The sequence below is a fragment of the Perca fluviatilis genome, chromosome 1, assembly GCF_010015445.1.
Source record: "Perca fluviatilis chromosome 1, GENO_Pfluv_1.0, whole genome shotgun sequence".
Taxonomy (NCBI): domain Eukaryota; kingdom Metazoa; phylum Chordata; class Actinopteri; order Perciformes; family Percidae; genus Perca; species Perca fluviatilis.
Genome location: NC_053112.1, coordinates 46,861,531 through 46,881,227, shown reverse-complemented (window position 1 = coordinate 46,881,227; position 19,697 = coordinate 46,861,531). Strand labels below are relative to the sequence as shown.

The window sequence follows — 19,697 nt, the reverse complement described above, 5'->3', positions numbered from 1 at the left end:
TAGCAGTGGTGGAATGTAACTAAGTACATTTACTCAAGTACTGTACTTAAGTATACATGTTGAGGTACTTATTCTTTACTTTAATCTTTTCTTTTCATGCCACTTTCTAATTCTACTCCGAGAGAAATATTGTACTTTTTACTCCACTACATTCATCAGACAACTTTAGTTACTAGTTACTTTACACATTAAGACAAACACACAGTTTATAAAATACAATGTTTTATTATAAATTAAACTACCCAACTATATACAGGCCTACAACTCCAGCTGAAATGATTAGCTGATTAAACAGTTGATTGACAGTGTAAGTGTTTGGATCGTTTCCAGTTTCTAAAATGTGAGGATGTTTCTGCATTGAGTACTTTTACTTGTAATACTTTAAGTACATTTTAGTGATTATACTTACATACGTTTACTTAAACAACATTTTCAATACAGTTTGGTATTAGTACTTTTGAGTAAAGGATGAATACTGAATACTTCTCTCACTACTGATATTAAGGTGTGCAACCCCTAAATAAATAAAATATAAAGGAATAGAATGTTTAATGCAAGGCCACCATCTGTATATCTGGTAGGTATATCTGTTTATTTCACCAAAATGTCCGTTATCGTTTCTGAGTTTGACTTTACACAGGAAGTGGGCAGGACCTAGTTTGTGGGAAATGAGTGCCTTGATGCGTCATTTTCTGACTCACTTTCTGTGTTAAATTGTTTTCTACTGCTAGTTATAGTCTTCGAATATGTTTAGCTGCCACCAAAATGTACAAAATAACAATTTTTGAACCATGTATCAGAATAAATCAGATAATAAAAAATGAAGCGCACCTAAAAAAAAAAAGTTAAAGAAAAAAAAACAGAATGGGGGTTTAACACTAGAACCTCCAGAGCTGATGCCATTACATTTTTTTTTTTTAAATGGAATTATTTCATCATTGTTGTTTCTATGCATCTCTCCTGCCATGACTTTTCTTAAATAGGAAATAATAATTCTTATTAATTGTTATAATGATAGAATAACGTTTAGAAAACCAAATTGAGGGGTTTTTGGTGTTGTTTTTCACAAGAACACCTCCATTCAGTCGCCAGCAGCAGTGAACTTCAGCCCATAAGTTTGCACTTTAGAGAAGGTCCCTATCTTCAGTCTATCATTTTGCACTTTAGAGATGGTCTCTTATGTACAAAGTATATGACATCTCTGTTTTCAGATTTGTGTTTGAGTCATGTCTCTGAGTCATATTGTGTCGGTTAGGTCACACGTAAACTAAGAGGGAAAAAACAACTAATAATGCACAAATCCGGATGTCGTTCTCATGTTTTAAGAGCGCATTATCTGTTCATATTTAAATATTGTTGTATTCAGTGATATCCCCTTGTACACTGTAATATATTTTAAATACAGCTGGTAACATCTTGAATTCCAAATTAACTCACAACCATGACTTACTCATCCCAATACACTATTTTTTTTAGCAAACATTTCATTTCTATTCATCATTGAGTCTTAAATCACTCCCTGTTAATGAAGACTGCTAATTATGCATTCACATCAATTTCTACCACATTAATTTATATGACAAAAAATTAATTTCTCCTTGCTGTGACATTGCTTTGGCTGGAGCCATCCTTACGAGCTAAATATGTGTATAAAGACAGGCAGAAATAGCAGGAGACTGAAGCCAACATTAATCACTGGAATTAACAATTTCATGATTGATGCTAATGAAAAAACTGCCTCAACTCTCCTCCCCTGAGAATTCTATTAGCCAAGTTCAACACCCTCATGGATGCTGCAGATATCTGTTTTATCTGTGGAGTTATTACCAGAACGACTTATGCAGAAGCTCAAGTTATGTTGGTTTGGGTTATATGTCTGGATAGTGTAAACAGCAAACTGTCAGAAATAGAAAAATTGTCCCCAGATCTATCAAGCTGTACCTGCTTGTCTGTGTGATGTGAAACAGCCAGAAACCAAAATAAAAATTGCAAGGTACAATAAAAATTGAGACTTTATGACAGAAGAAATGAAACCTTGTCAGCGACAAGTTGCAGATTTGAAAAAATTTACCTTTTGGATATCATCAATATAGCAGGACGCTACCACCTGTCATTGAAAGGTATACTAATTAAAGGGTAACTACCGTTTTTTCAACCTGGACCCTATGTTCCTATGTGTCTGTGTCTAAGTGACTGATGGGAACAACAATCTTTGACATTGGTCCAGTATTAAGAGAGATCTCTGCAGTCAGCAGCGGAGAAACAAACTACAATGTAGTTAATAGGACAATTGTCCAGCTTGTATTTACCTTCACTAAAGTGCTTAGTTTTGCCGCTGACAGACTCAGATTAATATTCTACGTGTCTGACAACATTATGGAAAGGATTTCTAAGGAGGTCGACCTTTCTGTTAAAGAGTAAGATCCTTTTTTTTTTAAACAAAAACATCCGCAAAATTGCGTTCACCACCAGACTCCATGTAAATAAACAGTAATTTTAGCATCTTATAATACACTTCATTCAAAGTCGACAAACAAAATCAAACTATGAAAAGCAGTTTTGGGTCGTCTTTCCACTTTTCCATCACAACTCTAGTTTTGGTTGAAATTAACACAGTTTCTGATTTACATGTGAAAATATGTTGACTCTATACAGGCTAAAATAAAAATGGAGTCTGGTGGGTTTAGCGCCAGCGACTTCAGAGCTGTTTCTGGTTAAACAGAAAGGTCTCAAAGAGGTTTTAAAGGTCTCTCTCTGAAGGGATCCTTTCTATAATGTTGTCAGACACTTAGAATATTAATCTGAGTCTGTCAGCAGCAAAACAAGCACTTTAGTGAAGGTAAATACAAGCTGGACAATTGTCCTATTAACTTACATTGTAGCGATCTCGCTTAATACTGGACCAATGTCAAAGATTGTTGTTCCCATCAGTCACTTAGACACAAAATCATAGGAAAATAGGGTCCAGGTTGAAAAAGAACGCTAGTTACCCTGTAAAGCTGCTCTCATTCTCCTTTCTACATGGGTTCTGGTTGACAGGACAGAAAATTCCTTATTCCATCTAATGCCACAATGCCTGCGTCATTCTGACCCGATCGTTTCTCCAGCAATTAAAATCTGCAAAGTGCGGGTAGAGACACTGCACGACTCCACCTCTCATCATCTGAGCGTGAAGCCCTTTTTCTTATTACTTTTTCCCCCTCAGATCAACTCATCAGTGCAGTGCTGAGGGATCAAACCAGCTAGAATTTGCTTGAGGTGTGAATCTGAAGAGAAGTCCTTCGATTGAGGAATACAGTAATAAGACCTCCACTTGAACTAAGCAAGGCTCTTGAAGCCCCCCGGGGAAAGGAAAAGCACCAGGAAATCTCATTAGGCACATTACTTTTTTTTACACTGCTGCCCCATCACTATGTCGGGCTTAAGGAATTCCAGCAGTCAAGTTAAAGGACAGTGAAAAAATAAAGTAGCAACCTGAAGAAACAAAGACATCCCGCTGCCTGGATGTGCCTTGTGGCACTGAAACAGACGCTTTTGTAAAAAGAAAGCTGCAAAGTTGCAAATTTCACGCCACGAGATGAAGTAAAAGTGCTCGAACCAGCGATATCTTGGATTCCCAGGTGGAGGAAACGGAAGCTCTTGAATACGAAGCACATGTATAAACAGAAAAAAGTCTCCCCAAGATAATGGGGGGGGGAACATATACCTGAGATAAAAATAGACAGCTTCAAACAAGTCTAGACTTTGTTCAGTTGCTTTGCGAGGGAAGAAACCTTTGTATGAGTCAACGCTGATGCCCTACGACATGCCAGTGGAACTATCTTCAAGGCGAACTTTAAGGCCCTCAGAAAAATGCCCTCATGTACTATAATTTTTTCTTAGATGTACAATGGGGAACTCTTTTAGTCTTCAATGAATCACTGACTTTCATCTGTTAATGTATTTTTTAAAAGCTGTAAAAGCTAGATGAAATTCATCTCTACCCGACTGGCTGAATTCAAAGCTTTAGTGCGTATCTTTTTGATATTAATGAACGTCCGTTACATTCAAGCAATCGCCAAATGAGTTGCTACAAAGCTAATTAAGACGATCAGCTCCACACAACTCTCTCTGGATTTCTCAGTATGACTATGTTCAGAAGATTGTGGCTAACTTTTGCGCACAGAAATTCTTGATGGACTCTTCTGAAGAGTCCATCATGTTTTTTTAATCCTCCGTGTCCTCCTTGGCTACTAGCAACTGCGTGGAGGAGGGGTGGGGGGTCGTGTGCGCGCTCACAGTTTTGTTGTCATTACTTAGAATTCCTCATGGGGGTGACAAAAACTACGTATTGTAGCTTTAACGGGGAATTTGGGAGAGAGTTCTAGCCCGACCAGGCTCCTCTCCTTAACCTGTCTCTCTTAATTATGCTGTTATAGTTTTAGACTGTTTTGGGACTTTCTTTGACACACTGAGCTTCTCTCTCCTCTCTCTTTCCATCTGTGTGCATCCTTGTCCCAGAAATGCTCGATACTAACTTAGCTCTGGGGAGCTTATTCCCCAGAGTCCTTATGTTTTTCGCCCAGCATGTCTGTCGCCGTGATCCTGCTGCACGCGCTGCTATGCCCTGTTACGTCCTGCTATGCCCTGCTATGCTCTTCTGTGCCCTGCTACGTCCAGTTTGAAAAATTTACACAATTTTCCCATGCATTGGTGTCTAAGTGACTAAAAATCTTTTAAACTAGTCCAGTATTAGGATTTGGCATTGAGAACCGATTCCTACTTGTAATCGTTTCAAAAATTACGATTCCAGTAGAATCGTTTCTTTATTGGAATCATTTGGAATCGTTTAGAGGATTTGGTTTCAAACCGACCCCCGAGGAGGAGCGCCATGTCTAAAAGCCACTATGGGCTTAGCGAATAACGGTGGTACTGCACCCCATGGCCCAGACAGACTTTTCACATAGACATTACATGGCGAAAGAAACGTCTATATTTCAACGGATAATTTGTTTCGGGTTATATCAACCTACCAGCCCGAACACTGAAAGGGTCCTTGTTTAAAACGTCACGGTTTTAACATTTTTAACATTCACTAGAAGCGAATCCAGAATTATTAAATTTGGCATGATGAACGCGCATAATGGATGGGAGCAGACCCACAGGACTGCGCCGCCCGCTCACATGACTGTTCTCCCGAGCTCATGTAGCTAGCTGTAATAATGGATATAGCTAATGGTTGTAATTCACCATGTGTTCTATTAATACGTCTATGGTATTATCTTATGAAGTTATGATACATCCGAGGGATGTATGTATGTTGTAAAGCCTGTTACGTGGATGTAACTGGCGGGGCTATCGGCTAGCTAGCTAGTTGCTAACATCAGAGGTAGCTAGCATGGCAGTATTAAGATCATGCCTACATAACGTTACTACAGACATAGTGATTACATGGCCTTGGTTCTCTCTTATGATACATCCGAGGGCTGTATGCTGTAAAGCTTGTAACGTGGATGAGAGATGAAGCCATGGATGAGCTCTGTTCACGAAACTGCAGGCTAACTGCTAGCTAGCTAGCTAGTAGCACGACATAATGATTAAATCTCCTTGGTTGTCTAGCTAAATACATCTATTGTTTATTTAGCTAAGCATGTAAACGATAGGAAACAACGAAAACACAGTGTTTAACGTGAATATTTTAGACAATGAAAACGGCGAGTTCATGAGTTTGCCACTTGTAAGAGACACGAGAGAGAAGCTCATGAACAAGCATGTTGCTACCGGTTGCTAAGACAACACAAACAAATTGTTGCTAATGCGTGCGTCCATCGTGACATCATTGGCCAAGAATGCGGAGGCGACGAGCTCCATGTTTGCTTTATGCGCTTTTGAGCACTCTCATTGGAACGTACGGGGCTTCCCGCCGAACACTGTATCCAGTTCTCTTAATACATCCATGTTTCAAATCCGATCATCGCTTCCCAATTTAACATGTTTACACAGTTTTGGTTTCCGAAGCGGCCAGGCGCTTGTTGTGTTGCAGCCTTGGAGCACAGTAAGCAGCGCTCTAATGTGGCTTTATTTTAGATTGAAAAAGCCCTGTAAAACTGCAAACCACCATTGAATCAAAATCTAATTTGTGAAAATAGGCATTTGGCCCGTTTCAACTCCACCCCTCAAAGAATCGGAATCAAGAATCGATAAGAACCGGAATCAAAAGGAAGAATCGGAATTGGAATCAGAATTGTTAAAATCCAAACGATGCCCAACCCTATCCAGCATTGAGCGAATTTGTCGATGAAACCCATGTGTAGCAGTATATAATAATAACATTGAGGAGGTGAAGCATCGTGATATTGAATCCATTCGAATCGTTGACAGGACAATAGTAACTAGAAATGCACCGATTACAACTTTCTAGGCCGAGTTCCGATTTTCTTTGACTTAGGCCAGCCGATACCGATTTTAGCCGATTCCGATTTCATTTTTTCCAACCACTTTACAGCACACACAAATATTTTCTTTAATAGAACATTTTGCACAGAACATAGAAAATTTTTGTACAGATAATGGATCACTATAAAATAGAACTATATAAATTACTCCTGGTGTGGGAAATTCACACACATCTAAAGTGCAATGTTATAACTATTTCCTTCTTTTCACGTCCAATATCCAACAAAAAAAATGTGATTGGGTTTTTGGTGTCGTCCCTCCACGCCCTACTTTTTCCTTGCAGGTGTTGCATATTACAAACTTGTTATCTTCTGCACACACGCTGAAGAATTCCCAAACAGCTGACATGTTGCAGGTTCATTCACGAGGTTTCCTACATGTGTGCGTGCGTCCTTGAGAACTGTAACTCGTATAACTTATGTTGTCAGTTAATTGTAGCGTTGACCGGCATGAAATCGGCATATGTCAGACTGACCTGCCGGTCATGGCCGAGCACGTGAAAACCGGCTAATTCCAGTTACCGGCCGGTCTATCGGTGCATCTCTAATCGTAATCAAATTGAATCGTGAGACCCGTGAAGATTCCCACCCCTACGTTTCACACATGCCTGTCGCTGACACGAGGACGGGTATTCCAGGAGAATACGTTAACCTCCAAACATAATTGAGAATGCAGTTGAGTTGTATGAGAACATCATTTTTGAGACAGGATTGGAATAAGATTAAACAAAAAAATGGACAAGGCACAATGCTGTTTGACCATGGGTCTTAAATTAATTTCCAAAGCCTTGAACCACAGAAGAGTACTATAGCTAGTTTTCCCGCGAATATTTAACTCGAATATGCACTCTTTTGCTATTCACATCGTGCATGGCACATAATGGTCATGTTATTTTGGGAGGTGATAAAAGTCTGATCCAAGCGGTGTGGAAAACAGGTAAAAGCAATGTTCCGTGGGTGAAACTACAGACAACAGGCAGACAGATAGAGAGCTCCTTAATGTCAAGACTTTCTGTGCTCATTGTGTCAGACTTTATTTGAATAACAAATCAGTAAATGTCACAGTCACATCAAATGAAAACCATCGAGCGTTCTGTTACTGCACCACTATCTGCATAGCACTTTTTTGTCTCTGTGCTGCCTGTGAATCAGGAAAACATTTGTATTACAATATCCTTGGATTATGTGTTACAGATTATGAAAATCTTGGATTTGCATGACTATTTAAATAGTCGCCGCTTGTAAGCTTTTTAAATTCATGTTTAAATATGTTTTCCTTTCCAATTACTCCCACACACCTGCACCAGACATTTGCAGGTCTGTCTCTCTTTTTTTTCTACAGGTTGCATAAGCTCATGTTTTCCTGGGGAAGGAGGAAAGTTTGTGCATCTCAATATCCAAACAGGGCAGATGCATTGTCATTTTCATCAGCGATGCTTCTGTTTCTGCACCACCCATCTCTAACCTGATTCAGTCAACATCTGACAGCAGAGAGTGAGATGGAAAACAAAGAGTGGAAGGAGGGAGAGAGGGAGATGTAAGGAAGTACCCCCACACAAAGCAAACACGGAGAAATGTGAGAGGTGCCATGTTGTATGTTGTGGGTATTAGCTTCTTTTTAAAGGGATGACTTTTATTACACCCACATAATGTCGTACTGTTGATCTGATGCAGGGTTTCTACAGGTTTCACCAAGTCAGATTTAAGGCTTTTTAAGACCATTATGAATGTAATTTAAGACCTATATCTCAACATAAAAAAAAAATATCAGAGTCTGGATACACTGTCTCAAACAATTATCCGATTTCAGCAGATTTCGGCGTCTAGACTTGCATGTTGGTCTCATTTGTAGTCGTAATACAGCAAATTATATTTGGACTAGCGACCGACAGAGCTATAACACCACAGAATAAAACAAACATTCTAAAGCGTCCTATGAGCATTAGAGGTACAATAGCCATGTTTCCATCTAATTGTCCAGCAGATTTTAAGCAAACTTTTAAAATGAAAAGAAAAAAGAAAATACGAATTAGAAGCGTTTCCGTCAACCGGTTTAGAGCGAATAAACTAGACTAGGCAAAGCGCAGTTTCGTCACAAAGTTGACGTTACACATGGTTGTAGATTGCAAACCGGCTCGCTAAATCAAAGAGTTTTGGAGAGAGTGGCCGGATTGCTTTGAGCCCCAACCTTCCCTCAGCATGCTTTGCTGCAATGCAGTCTGTCATTTGACCAGTGATTGTTCCTTTCTTCATTTACAGCAATCAACAGCTGGGAGAAGTGTTGAAAAAGGGCTACATGGCCAATAGGTTGGACTTTGAATTTAAATCTGTCCTGATTGGCCGTACAGTGTGAAGAACTGCTGTCAATTTCATTTGGAACTTGGGCCGACTGTAATATGCTGTAAGAAGGATCCATGATGGTTGAAGCCTAAACATTTCCACATATATATATATATATATATATATATATATATATATATATATATATATATATATGGTGGCAATTTTTACAGTACCATTGCAAATGCTACAGCTACAGTACGTATTTAATCATGATTCCTTTTTTATTTTTTGAAGATTACTTTTTTGGGCATTTTAGGCCTTCATTTTTATAGCACAGCTGAAGACATGAAAGAGGAGAGAGAGAGGGGGAATGACGTGCAGCAAAAGGCCGCAGGTCAGAGTCTAACCTGCCGCCACTGCGTGAGTAGTGAACCTCTATATATGGGCGCGCGCTCTACCAGGTGAGCTACCCAAGCGCCCTAATCATGTTTCCTTTTTAATCTCGGTGCTGTTTGTAGTCTTACTAGGGATGCTAAAAAACGCTGACCGATAGCTGACCCTCGTTAAATGATCATTAACCGTTAGCCCGACAAGCAGGCAACTGAGTCCCACCTCACCTGTCCGGGGGGTTTGGACATACTTTCCCGTATTCCGTGGACAGCTGCGGACTTGTACCGATCACGTGGCCACAATGTTCCGTGCATTTTCGTGCAGCCACTTTCCTGGAACCGCTTGCGCAACCGACACCAGTCCTCAGAGGTCCGGCCTGTATGTCTGAGCCTATCTCCACTCATCCACCCACGAGGTTCTGCGCTGTGCGTCTGCCCGGCATACTGTGCGTAGGACAGCCGTTTTTAGCTGCCAGTCCTCGTCGATACAGCAGCATGTGTCACATAGAGTAGCTCTGCTCTGTGAGCGCCGTTCCAGCAGAGAGCCACGAACAGAAAAGAAGTTTGCAAGGGCAAAGTTTGCACCAGCAAGTTAGCTAGCAGTTAAGAAATAGATCGTATAGCCTATTTTTCTTTTATCATGCAAAAGCATTTTTAAATCACTTTTTCATTTTTGTTTTTATAATATTGTTTTTAACTGTTTAACTGATGGTATTAATCGGTCAATATTTTTATTGTCAGTTAACGGTTACACGGTTACTCATTAACATCCCTAAGTCTTACATTTCTGTCTTTTTAGGATTCTTAATTTTCCTGACCAGTGGTCCCCAGAAGGGCTTATATCAGGGGGAGGGCTGAGTGATGTAGCTCCATGGAAGGGCCATCTGGCCTAAAGAGCGCTACCTGACTCAGGCCCCTACACAGGGGCCACAGGCACCTGGTAAAGCTGGCAAGGCACGCCTTGGCAGTTTGCCAGATATGGAAAGACACCACTTCTTTTTGGATGGGCCCACTCAGCATGGAGCTCCTCTGCCTGGAAGGTTACCAAATGGAGCAAAGGAAGTTCAATAGGGCAGCTCTGCTGGAGCTTGATATGCAACTCACACTTGCAAAAAAAACATCTAACTGGAAATGGGAGGCTTTTCAGAAATGAAGCAGCCTTGTAAATCCTCAAATAAGAATGACTGAAATGACTGCGGTGGTGGACCAAAGGTAACAATTTACTACAGCTAATTTATACCAAAGAAAGTAAGCCTTTGTTAAAACTACCTTTTTGAGAGCACTTTAAGTACAAGGCTGACAATATTTCCATATCAATATATCAATATTCCATAAAAAGACCAACATTTATATTTACCATATCTCATTATTTCTGTCTGTGGCCCTTAAGCCCACGTGATCCTACTGAAGACATTAGGGGTGGTACGGATCATGAAAAAACATCCGAACCGTTCGGTCCACTTGTCTCGGTTCCCCTCGCGACTGACGGATGCAGGAAAAACGGGAGATGAGACGTACAGGATGACCTAAATTGAGGACAGTTACGCTCGTTATTGTAAGTGCAGTCATAAGTTAAAGTCCAATATAGTACTTTATCAAACCATATGAATGTGTGTCCCAGGCCAGGCCAGGATAGGAAATTAACCAACAATGTAAACTTTTTTTATGTTTAACGTATTCTGACTTATTTTGATAAATGCAAGTTATTTCAATTGATATTCTGTAATATTTCAATCTTCATGTGCTAATGAGGCACATAAGTTCCTGTAGATGGCGATACATATTCTCCTTTTTTTGCCAAATAAATGAAAAGCTCGTTGAAATCATCACTGTCTGCCCTCTTGCTGTATCAAAATCTCAGCTACCTTTCCTCAGAGATGGTCCCAATAATGTGCTTAAAGTCAAGTCAAATTCAGTTTGTGCATGATTATATGATATAACTATATAATTACTTAATACTGTAGCCTACATTGTGGATAATTAAGCTATATATATATATATATATGCTGAAGTATATTTCTGGAGTGTTAAAGAATAAAAGAAAACCGAAAACCGTGACCCTAAAACCGTGATACAAACCGAACCGTGGGTTTTGTGAACCGTGCCACCCCTAGAAGACATACATCTTTACAAACAGATCATGAGTTAAAAAGACTTAAAGGGAACATATCATGACAAACTCACTTTTTCAGCGCTCGTGCACATACATCTGGAGTGCCTGCCAACCCACAAAATAACAAAATAGCGAAATAACACAACTAGTCAGTTTTTTTGTGCGGAGAGATCCGAAAACATGGGATTCAAAAAGCCATTCAGATTTGGCTCCCCTTCCTATGTCACATGCATGCTCATTATAATACACCGCCCCCCTCCCCCCAATCTGAGTATCTCCACCCACAACTTGAGAACTATTTTTGCAAAGGTGCGCCATGTTTTTCTTGCAAGCCAATCAGAGCAGACTGGGCTTTTTGGGAGGAGGGCTTAAAGAGACAGTTGCTAAGGGTGGATACAGGTATAAGACAGTATAAGACAAATAATAATGTGTTTTACTTTATAGTTTTTGTTAGTGTTGTATGTGTGGCTGTGTTAAAGATGTTGCTGCTTCATAATAAAAACTTTTAAATAACAAAGTAACGGGGGGGACTTTTATTGTGCAGAGTTGAAATGTGTCATTTATCGTTTTACAGCCGCTCCTTTGTCCACTCACTCAGGCTCACTGGCTTCTAAATAAAAACAGGAGTTGTGATGTAAGAACAGAAAAGTCTGTGGCCTAATATCCTTCATATTCATACATTTGGGTACATTTTATGAAACTAAAGATGAATTACGGCGGGGCACACAGCTCCAGGGAGCTGGGGATAAGAGCAGGCGGGTAGACCACCGGAACAAAAACAGCAATACATCGCTGACAGTATGGTAATAACATCCAAAACACACAATTCACTTTCATCGGTTTCTGTGACATGAGAAATACTTCAAAATACTACTGTTTAAAAAGACAAAAACGAACCAAAATACACAGAGCTACCTAAAGCTCAGTCGTGGACAAAGCCAGTGAATGAGTACGTAGTTCCACTTACAGTTATGTAAGCGGGTCTTAATGTGGCCCAGGACACATTCACATACACACTGCTAAAACAACGTGGTCATACGTTGCCAAGACCACCTGCGAATGTGGTCTGAGTGATCGGATCTGAATGCATCCTCAATGTGTCCTGGATGCATTCACACCTGTGCTTAGAGCTAGGGCTGGACAATATATCGATATTGTATTGATATCGTGATATGAGACTAGATATTGTCTTAGATTTTGGATATCGTAATATCGTGATATGACGTAAGAGTTGTCTTTTCCTGGTTTTAAAGGCTGCATTACAGTAAAGTGATGTACTTTTCTGAACTTACTGTTCTAGCTGTTCTATTATTTGCCTTTTCCCCACTTTGACATTATGTCCACATTACTGATGATTATTTATCTAAAATCTAAGTTTGAACATATTTTGTTAAAGCACCAATTGTCAACCCTAGAATATCGCCGCAATATCGATATCGAGTTATTTGGTCAAGAATATCGTGATATCTGACTATCTCCATATCGCCCAGCCCTACTTAGAGTTGTCCACTGATCGGATCACTCAGGACGGATTTTAAAACCAAGGAAAAAACGTGGCCCCGTGACATTATTTTTGTGGATTAACAGCTAAGTTAAGTACCGAATCTCACTGAGTATGTTTACATCTAGACAAATATTCGGAATTTGATACAGGTCATGTAAACAGCATATTCTGTTTGGAAATTCTGTAAAGGCCTTTTTCTGATTAAGACATGTGGAATATGAAGGTATTACTCTGGTTTCAGAAGCATTCTTTTCACATGTATACATCGCATTCGGAATCTGCCTCTCAGTCAGGGTTTTTAATGCAGTGTGCGACAGTTAACAGCCTCTTGCCTGTGTTCTGCTTACGGTCAGCTCTGTGCGTTGCTATGATTGATGCACACAAACCACCCAGCCAACAGTTTGTAGGGCTGCAGTAGAGATGCATGCCCAAAAGAAAAATAGGAGAAACACATCTACTTTTAAGCATAATGAAAGACTTGGATATCAACAGGTTTTTGGATATGTGCAATAATTACAACGCTGACGTTTTCAAGAAGCTGGTTGAAGAAGGAATGAAAGAGGGATGCAACTGGTGGAAAACTTTGAAAAAAATCCTATTTTCCTGGATATATTAGTGGAATATTCTTAGAGCTTAGTTGGAATTTTGTCTTTTTCAAAATAAGGGCAAACGCCGTAATATTATGTGCATTTAAACATAGTTACTGCTTAAAAACACCACTGACGCTGTGCAATTTAGTAGCTCTACAAGCTCGTCTTAAAAATCGAAAGTAAACGTCTGGTCAAAATGAATAGATCCCTGATTTATGTTTATTACTTAAATATCAAAGCAACTCCTGTAGATTCTTAGAATAGTAGAGGTATTCAGGTCCTGAATTCACTTCTCTCATCTGCCTCCCACTATCACACACCTCCACACCGCACCGCTCGGGCAAGTGGTGAGTCAAAGATGTGAAGTGCCTACCACTGCTCACACAATGATAATCCAATGGAGAATCACCTTATCTCACGCGGTTGAACTCAAGATTTCTTTTGACTCTCCGTGCATTACCTCGGCAGCAGAAAGAGTATTAAAGGCATGATACACAAAGGCAGCGCTCAATGAGGCTTGACAGCCACAAGTCTTCTTTTTTTTTTTAAACATGGAGTGGGTTGATTTCTTTCAGTCCATCTCAGCCCTGGGAAGGATCCCTGGTATGATATTGTTCCACTTTATAAGGTCCTTGCTGCCCCCTGGACTTGCTTACTGCTGAATGGATGAATTCATTAGAGACCTGAAATATTAATAAGCTAACGCCTAATGTAGTCATACTTTATAAAAAAAACAAAAACCAAAAAACACTTTTTAACTTAAGAAAAAATTTGAAAATTCAAACAAATTGAATATGTAAAGTTTGGTTGTGGCTTGATGATGATGTGAAATAAATACGATTAAAAGGCAGTGGTCTAATTTAGAATCTATATGATGTTAATTTCTCACGAGATAGTTCCTTCAATAAGAAATTGAAGGAAGAATTGACAGGTCTTCAGTCCAAGACAACGGAGCCAGCTCGTAAGAATCTTGCTCACCTATCAACAAGATGTTATATGCCACAAGATGTTATATGCCAGTAATGCTTACTCACGACTTCCTCCATATGCACTTGATGTCTTCAGCGTATTGTGCATTTTCAAAGCACTAATTCCATCAGTACAACAACAAGGTCATGGCAAACTCACCACTGCTCTGACTTTCTCTTCTGTAACAGAAATACGGTTTTCCTTCTCTGAGTTTGACTTTGCCGTCCTTTTAATCGGTCAGACTTCCTGCAAAGATGGTTCTCATTTAAACCCATCCAGCAGCTCAACAGGCATACAAACTTTCCTTTCCGACGAGGCTCTTAACTAACTTTTTGAACCATCCTCCTGGAACTGTCCCGAAATAAAAAGTCGACAGAATTAGAAATCTTAGTTTTTCTACGTTACCATTAGTTAAAATCATTAAATAGTGACCTTTATACAAATAATAAGATGATCAATTATCGACCTTTGTATTTCAATTCATTTGAAGAGACTAAATCAACCACAACACAAACAAAGGCCAAGTTGGCAACAACACTGCTGTCCTCTTCTTCTTCTTCTGAAGAAGAAAAAAAACAGATTTTGGATACTTTCTATAATTTTTTACATTATGCACTTGCCGTTAATAGAAGACGGATATTTTGTAAATAGGATCCAACACCGCTGCTGTAGCTGCAGTGTCTACAGCTTTACTTTGCTGCTGTCTAATGGGCTCTGATGGCCGGATGCTGGCTTCAAGAGCTGTGACACAGGGAGCTGGGCCGATCAAAGCATCATCCGAGGGATACATGGTAATTCATATGGTAATGACAGGGTTGAGGTAAATGTGTTTAGACATTAGCAGATGTGGCAAGTCCCGTATCTCCAGATGTCTTCATCTGTCCTCGGTGTGTCTTTTCAAGGACGACTCTAAACACAGATGGGACCTACCAAAAAGCAGGAAGTGAGTTCTTTTTCTAGGCAAGTTCATAAAACACATGGACACCTCTTGCAGGGTATTGCCAATGGCAGACAAAAGCGAAAGACGGTGCCAAAAGTCAGCAGGAATGTAGGACATTTAGATTTCCCCACATCTTTTGTACTGAACAAAATATGTATAATGTATGAATACAACTACAGGACAGTTGATGAGATGCCTGTCTCATTTGTAAAAAATAAATAAATAAATAAGAAATACTCTGCGGCGTGTAATTTTGATTCCACAGATGTCTACTTCACAAAGCGCTTTACACAACCATCTTAAAACTATAGGACAGCTCTAGAAGGATTATTCTTTGAAGTTGCAGCATAATTTTTAACCATCGCATACCACAAAATAACATTTAGAGAGGTTTAATCGGGATGCAGAGCAACACATATTCCTCAACAGCTCTGGTTTTTAAAACACCCTTTTCTGGATGAAAAACTGTCGACACATTTTCAGCTGTTCCCTATAAACAATACAATATATATATATATATATATATATATATATATATATATATATGTATGAATACAATATAAACAAATAAAGCAAATGTTTCTAGAGCTGCAACTAACGATTCTTTTCATCGCTGATTAATCAGTCTATTTTTTTTCTCAATTCATCTATTAGTTGTTTGGTCTGTAAAATGTCAGAAAATGCTGACACATGTGAATCAGTGTTTCCCCAAAGCCCAACATGACGTCCTCAAATGTCTTGTTTTGTCCACAACTCAAAGATTACAGTCAGTCAGTTTACTGTCACAGAGGAGAGAAGAAACCAGAGAATAGATTTGCATTTAACAAGCTGGATTCAGAGTATAAAATAAAGAAGAAGAAAGAGCTGTTGTTGGTTAAATCGTGAGTCCGTCCGCAAATTTGGCGGACAGGGAAAACGCACAACAGAAAGGCATGATTATTAAGATTAGCGTATGATTGGAAAGAGCTATGCATTTGAAAGCCGCTCCGTCTGCTATATAAAAGCAACACTATTGGCTCTCGAACCTTTAATTGTATTACTGTTAAACACGCGTTGCTTTTATCAACTTCCAACACATTCTCACTCCCAACTCGTCAAATACTGACGCTTGGTCAGGACCCCTTGGCGTCACTTTTTGGCGCTCTGGGTTGGGACCCCTTGGCGTCATTTTTCAACGTGCAGGGTAGTTAGGGTTAGAGAAAGATCGTGGGTGGGGTTAGAAAACGTATGTGTCGTAAGTGACACACGAGACAAGAAGGGGACAGTTAGGGTTAGGAAAAAGATGGTGGGTGGTGTTACAAAATGTACGTTTCAGTGACAAGAACGGGACACGGACACCGGTCTCCTGGGTGAAAGTCCTGTGTTGTTTGACCCATCCCCCCCCATGCGGATTTCAGTCATCTTACAGCGTCATCTTACAGCGTCATCTTACAGCGTCATCTTACAGCGCTGTGGTCGAGCTGCTGCTCTGCCCGGTGCGTCCCACACAGACGCTGAAGGGTACCTTGTGCGTTCGGTATCTGACGCTGAGAGACGCTGACCAAGCGTCCGTATATGACAACTTGGGAGTGAGAACGGGTTGCAGCTTCACTACCTCATCTCGAGTTTCTCCTAAGATTTCATACCTGCCTTTTGTTTTCCAAGATTATTTTGGAGGTGTTTTCTCTGCCACGCACACTTTAATTAGTTTTTCAGCTTTTCAGCTTTGAACCGCTCCTCCTTTCTTCTGTGCATCGCATCGTGGGAGAAAAATGTGTATCAACGGCACACTCAAAAATCGACCGTATTTAATTTGCTCTCTGCTTTGAGTATCCTTTATTTTACCACTACTCCTATTTGAACACACTCCATAAAATCTGCTTCGAATTGCTGTAGTGTGTAGTATGGATTTGGGACACCATGTCAACATTAAACTTGCTGTTTGCATCACCCAAAGCATGATGGGAACTGTAGGGCTAAAAGTTACAGAACATTGGGAATAAGAGAAAATAGGAGTGACAAAAATCCATCATAATAGTTTTGATTTACACTATCCAAGCATTGTTTTGACATTTCAATGGCCCATCAGCATGGTTGTTATATCTCTCAAACAATAATTCTCTTCCGTATCCATTCATATGCAGATATTTGATGGGTGGTGAAATCCAGTGGACATACAGGCAGAATTGTAGAACATATAGTACAAATGGCATGAAGATGTTGGCATTTCTAAGTAGCCCATCTATGGCATTCCTGTCGAAGACATACACTTGTATATAAAGGGAGTGAAAACCAAGAAAAACAGCCTAGGGTTTATAGCATTAATTATCCTTTTCCATTCCATCCAACAGTATTAACTTACAGAACTCATTTTACTTCCAGCAAGATGGTAAACCAAGCACAGACAAACACTAGCAGTCAAGTGCATTCTGACATCCGGCTGTACTGTATATCTGAAATCTATTCCAGCTATAAGACTGATCAACTGTCTGTGTATCAACTTTCCATCAACAAACATCCTAATTACAGGATCAGCTTTAAGTGTCTATTTCGGATTCTACTGTGCACTCGGACTTTTGCATTTCCAATTAAAATTCATTGTGTTGATTTGCAGCTTTAACGTGGCATTATGCACTGAACAGAGGTGTTAACACGGCTATTATACACACTCTGAAATACGTGTTTTAAATTCCACACGTTTGATAAATATACAGTCATGTTTCATAGATCTTAATTATAGGGAACCTCAAAGACTTTGTAGCAGACAATTATTTGCAATTTTTCTAATGATGTTAATTGATATCAAAATGAATATCCACAACACAAGGCTTTATATTCTGATCAAGTTACAGTAGAAATTTAATCAGGGGTTCTGCAGCTGGTGCTACAGCATATACACACACACACACGCACACACACACACACACACACACACACACACAACACACACACACACATATACACGTAGACACTCACGCTTCAATGGATGCCCTACACGAGTCCTTAAGATCCTTGGTAGCTTACAAAGAAAACAATCATTGTGTGAATGGCACCACCATGCAAGATAAGAGACAAATAGAAAATAATGAATTCCAGCATAAGTTCTAAATAGTAGTGGTGTAATGGACCATAGGTGATCCCTGGTCCGTACGGATCAACACTCACGGTTTCGGAATGCATGTGAACCGCGGATCAATTGGAACGTTTAACCATAATAATAGTGTGTTTGAAACGGGGCTCGATAGTAACGGATGCCCGGTTGCCCTTGGCAACCAGATTGAGTCAACTGGCAACCGTTTTGTGGTCTCTGGTTGCCCCCTTTGACAACCACCTGTTCATTATTTGCATTTTTTTATATATATATAAAAACAAATCAAAACTTACAAAACTGGAAAATCTTATTTCAAAAGAAGTCAACATTTTATTTGGTTAAAGTTTAAACACTACGTTTGTGCGCAACGCAACATTTCAGCTGTCGTGGTTTCCACACACGGCTGCCGTGAAAAGATATAGGCAATGCAATTTTCTGTTCACGTTAACGCCGCATGTTAAAATCTGGTGCTAATATGGCACCAGTATCTACCGGACTGAATAGCTACTCTCTGATGCTCCGAAACGGACGTTAGAGGCAACAGACACATCGCTGCATGTGATGCTAGTTAACACAAACGTTACACTTGGCATTGGGAACGTTAGCCTACTGTTAGCTAGTAACTGGATTAAACAGGGTTAAAATGCTGACAGCTAAACTGTAAACGGTGTAAAGTGTGTCTGTATTTCACTGTAGAGGATTCTAACAGTAGGACGTACAACAGTCTGCAGCTAAAGCTAAGAGCTAAAAGACACAAACTAGCGCTCAGTCACTGCTGTTGTCAACCTCGTGGTGCATTCAAAGTTATTGTAAAATACCCTTTTCTCATTTGTTTTTGTCCTTTAACCACAATTTACTGGGGAAAGAAGTAATTATTGTTGAAAGTAAATGTTATTACATTTTTGATAAATCATTTAAATTCCCCATTTTTTGTGTGCTGATCCGAAAATTGATCCAATTCGTGACTCAAAACCGCGATCCGATCCAAACCGTGAGTTTTGTGATCCATTACACCCCTACTAAATAGCATTGTTTGAATTGTACTTTTTCAAGCATCAACATTTGTACAAAGGCGGCGGGGAAATGCATTGATCATAATGAATAGTAATGTGATACGGACTCACTAAAAGATTTGTCTATTGCTATGTTGTCATTTGCACATGCAGAGCCAGGAAGTGTGTGGGCTGTTGTGAAGGCAGAGAAAAAAGGAAAAGGCTCAGTTGCTTTTACTTTTGAACATTAAGTATTCAGTATACAACATGTCGATTCCAAGTGCATGGGTGGGCAACACAAGGTCTCTTCTTAAGTCTTATTTTGACACACACGCAAACAAAAACTGCTGTTCAACAAAAACGCTGTTGAAAAGCAGAGATTCATCCATCTCCTGTTCTTCTTTGTATTATTC

The 19,697-nt window shown here is 39.7% G+C and overlaps 1 protein-coding gene across 5 annotated transcripts in view; it reads right to left on the bottom strand.

Annotated features, from left to right (window-relative positions):
• LOC120564084 (VPS10 domain-containing receptor SorCS1) overlaps nucleotides 1–19,697 on the bottom strand; it is a 279,471-nt gene that overhangs the window by 244,260 nt on the left and 15,514 nt on the right. The window lies entirely within an intron of this gene.